Source organism: Otolemur garnettii, unplaced genomic scaffold (assembly GCF_000181295.1).
Source record: "Otolemur garnettii isolate 467f Iridium unplaced genomic scaffold, OtoGar3 scaffold00204, whole genome shotgun sequence".
In the NCBI taxonomy this organism is placed as follows: Eukaryota; Metazoa; Chordata; class Mammalia; order Primates; family Galagidae; genus Otolemur; species Otolemur garnettii.
In genome coordinates, this window is record NW_003852599.1 from 2,539,820 (window position 1) to 2,543,988 (window position 4,169).

Below are 4,169 nucleotides of genomic sequence, written 5' to 3' on the forward strand. Positions count from 1 at the left end.
GGCAGGCTGAGCTACTGAGCACACAGGTACTTCTAACCCAGAGCAGGACAGCAAGGGGACTTCTGGGAGAAGGTGACATCTGAGCAAAGTTCTGAGAGATTCTTAGATTTCAACATGTGAGGCTGCTCCACGGAGAAGAGGGGACAGCAGGGACAAAGGCAAGAGCACACAGAGAACCCCAGGCATTGGACAGGGCCGGGCACTGATGTAAATGAGAGGGGGTTGAGGATGGAGAAGTGGCCAAGGCCCGGAGGCTGGATGGCTCAGGCCTTACCCAGAAATCAATGGGGAGCCATTGATGTGTTTTCAGCAGGGCAATATTGTTGTGTTCAGTGTTGACAGAAAGGTGGAGGCTGGGCTGGAGGGTGCAGCTAGAGGCCAGGAGACCAGTGATGAGGCCACTGAACTGGTGGCTGCCTGAACAGGGTCAGGGCAATGGGAATGAAGGTACGTGTAGGATTCTAAGGATGTTTCCCAGAAGGAATGGCCAGGTTGTAGGGACTATTGGCTAGGCTGATCTCAGCTGCTCCTTGTTCGGGGGAGGAGCCAGATTATTAAAACCCTGACCTCCAGAGCCCCCTAAGAAAGGGGTCAGAACAGGGTGATGGCAGCCTCACCCTCTTCCCAGGAGATTAGATCAGAAAGGCTTTGGGACAGCTGGGACTAGCCCCAGGAGAGGAACTGAGGAGGGAAAGAGGAGCCAGTGAGAGCCAGAGGCCAGAGACCAGGTCTGGCAGGTGCATGGTGGTAGCCTCAGCTCCAGGAGAAAGTCTGCAGCAGGGCAGACCCTCCTTGACGTTCACCCACTGGGGCTGATGCCTGAACCAATGATGAGCAGGGTCTGCTCTTCCCTCTTTTTCCTTTGGACGCCTCCACATACGCCACTTAGAGCCATGAAAACAGCATCCGAGCTAAAGGTCAGGAGGTCCCCGATAGCAGGAGACTCCAGGGGCCCGTGTGAGTTGCTTAGTGACCTCTGATTGGGTAGCCTGCCCAGGCATGGGGATGTCTGAGAGTTCGGGAAGACCCCAGCTCCACCAAGGACTCAAAGAAATACGGATTAAAACTCCTGTCTCCCATGGGGTTCCCACGACATAATTAGCCAAGTCCTGGCATACTAGGGCCACCCAACAACTGAGCGGTCCCCAGTCCTCATCCCCATCTATCCACCTCTCACTGCCCCGCCGGCCAGTTGCCTGGACCCGCAGCTCTTACTGGAACCCTCCCAAATCCCGCCACCTGAAGGATCCTGGCCTGGGGGGACGCCCATTGCGTGGCCAAAGAACCCGAGAGGAGCAGAGTTTAGTTATTCAGGAACACCTGGAGGAAAGGGCGCTGAGGAGAGGAAGGGTCGGGGGATTCCGAGCTCCTCTGCCCCCTCCCTCGCCCCACTTCCAACTCACGGTGCCACCTCCCGTGAGTGGGTTCCCGGAGTCCGCACCTCCCAGTCCCCGCCCCAGTCTCTCTGAGCGCCGCGCGGCCCTCCCGGTGGCGTTTCCTGCCCCCACCCCGCCCCGCAGCGCTATTTAAGGCGCCCCTGCCCCGGCGCTGTCAGGTCCAGCCGCGCTTGGGCGGGCGCTGCTCCGGCAACGTCCCCACCTGCACCGCCGGGCAGGCACCCGGTGAGTTGGGGAGGAGGCAGGGGTGCCACCTGCCAGCGGGAGGTGGGACCAGAACGCGGGTGCCACCGCAGTGGGGACTGAGGGCTGCGGGACACAGAACGCCTGCCGCTCTCCCAGCTTGCCTTTGGCCAGGCTTTTTCCTAAGTCGGGTTCTTATCGTCTTCTCCTTGAGTCCTTAAAGCGCCCTGGGAGGCGGGAATATTATTGTGTGCACTTGACCAGAGAGGAGACTGAAGAACTCCAAAGATTGTTCTTACCCCAGGCCCCAGTTAGTAAGGGAGAGCTAAGAATTGAACCCAGGGAGGCTCCGGAGCTTAGCTGTGGACAGCCTGGTTGGCGCTTGGGAAAAGGAACCTCCCCGACCTTCACCCCTTCCCCTACCTTCCTTCACCCCTAGGGTTTTGGGAACCTTGTGGCCTGTGCCTTGTCTGCCCTCCAATGACGATTCCTTTCAAGAGCCTAGAATTTGTCAGCAACAACTTTGGAGGGGAAGTGTGAGGGTGGAGGCAGAGGACAGGACCAAGTCTAACTACTTAAGCTGTTCCTTATTGCTGACATATAGAGCGAACCGAGATGCTGCCTTCGGCTTCTGAAAATCCCTCAAGTAAGCTCAAAGGTTACAGTGAGGCCAGCAGGTGAGATATAGGGATAAGGGGCAGGGACCTGAGACTTTGAGTGCCTAAGAAGCTGCTGATAACACCTCTGCCACCACCACCCCCCACTGTCTGGAGGTCCCCAGCCTTGGGTAAAAGGGAGGAGGGGCAGCACACCTGGGCTCCCTTGGATAAGTCCCTCAAATTCTCTGCTGGGAGTCCCATAGTTAAAGGACCCTCAACTTGATCCACATCTCCTTGGGCTTGGCCATCCTGGACTCTGGCTAGGGTCAAGAAGGACATAGATGTGATTAGGCAGGGACCCCAACCATACCCAGACCATTCAGAGAAGCAGATGGAGGCCATGAAAAGAGTTTGACAGCCGTCCCACAAAGATCTGCTTTGAGTCCTGCTGGCCCTGCGGAGCATGAGCACCCAGGCCAGTCCTTCACTTTCCTGGGTCTGGGGTCCTTGGAGGTAGAGTGGGCATGGCAGCCCTCCTGCAGGCTTGCTGCCAGGGCGAACTGAGAAGGATACCATGCTGACATTCAATGCTCTGTCTCCCTGCAGACAGAGACCCGGGAGCCATGGTTAACTGGGACTTCTTCAAGAAGCTACTGAAGCTGGTCAAGGAGCACTCAACTGTGGTGGGCAGAATTCATTTGACGGTGCTCATAATCCGCATCCTCATCTTTGCCCTGGCCACCAATTGGGTGTGGGGTGACGAGCAGTTGGATTTCAAGTGTAGCATGACCGAGCCGGGCTGCACCAATGTCTGCTATAACCAGGCCTTCCCCATCTCCCCCATCCGTTACTGGGTGCTGCAGTTCCTCTTCATCAGCACCCCCACCCTGGTCTACCTAGGCCATGTCATGTACTATTCTTGGCGGAAGAAACAGCGGCAGAAGAAGAAGGAGGTGATACAGGCACCAGGGACCATAAAGCACCAGATGTCCAACAAATCAGGTCGCCGGCAGATCAAGGGAGCATTGAAGCAGACTTATGTGGCCACTGTGCTCTGGAGGAGTGTGCTAGAGGCAGGCTTCCTCTATGGTCAGTGGCACATCTACGGCTGGACCATGGAGCCCGCGTTTTCATGCCATCGAGCACCCTGTCCCTATGTGGTGGAATGTTTTGTCTCTCACCCCTTAGCAAAGACTGTGTTCATGATCTTCATGCTACTGGTCGGACTCATGTTCCTGGTGCTGAACATAGTAGACCTGGTGTACCTGTGGTGTGTGAGTATCAGCCCGAAGAATCAGACCCTGAAAAAGCCCCAGGACACCCCGCCAGTGCAGGGTACCTCCTCAGAGCGCTTCACAAACCAAGTCTTCATCTACCTCACCCACAAGGGCCAGGAGCCCTCATCTCCGTCATGCCCCACTGACAATGCATTCTCATCCAGTGAGGAGAACAGGGCCAACCTGACCACAGAGGAAAGGCTGGATTCTTCTAGGACTCCCCTCTTCCAGGACCCTACACCTTAGGGTGGCTGGAAATCCCCAAGTTGCCCCAGCAGCTCTGCTTCCAAAAAGCAGTATGCTTAGCACCTGGGGCTTGGGTCACCAAACAAGAGGGGTCCTGGGGTGCCCCTCCTTGAAGCCTCTGCAGTGGTGACTAGACTGGGGAAGCAGATGCTTGCTGACCAGGGGACCTCATTGCAGGTTGTTCTTAAACACCAGGGGCCTTCCTGGTGACAAGGCACTATAACTTCTCTACAGATGTGGCTTTGTCCTAGGCACAGAGCAAGCCAGCTTTGGGTGTTCTTGGCACAGAGTGTTCTGGGCCTTCTAGTCTTTCTTACCTGACTGAGAGGGACCCAGAGAAAACTCACCCCAACCCCACCCTCATGGAAGATCAGCCTGTCCAGGCTTTTCCTCACAGGGATCGGGGCTACTGAGTCGGCCTTGGTTATGCACACAGAGCCTGTGTTGGATCTCACTAGTCGAGTACT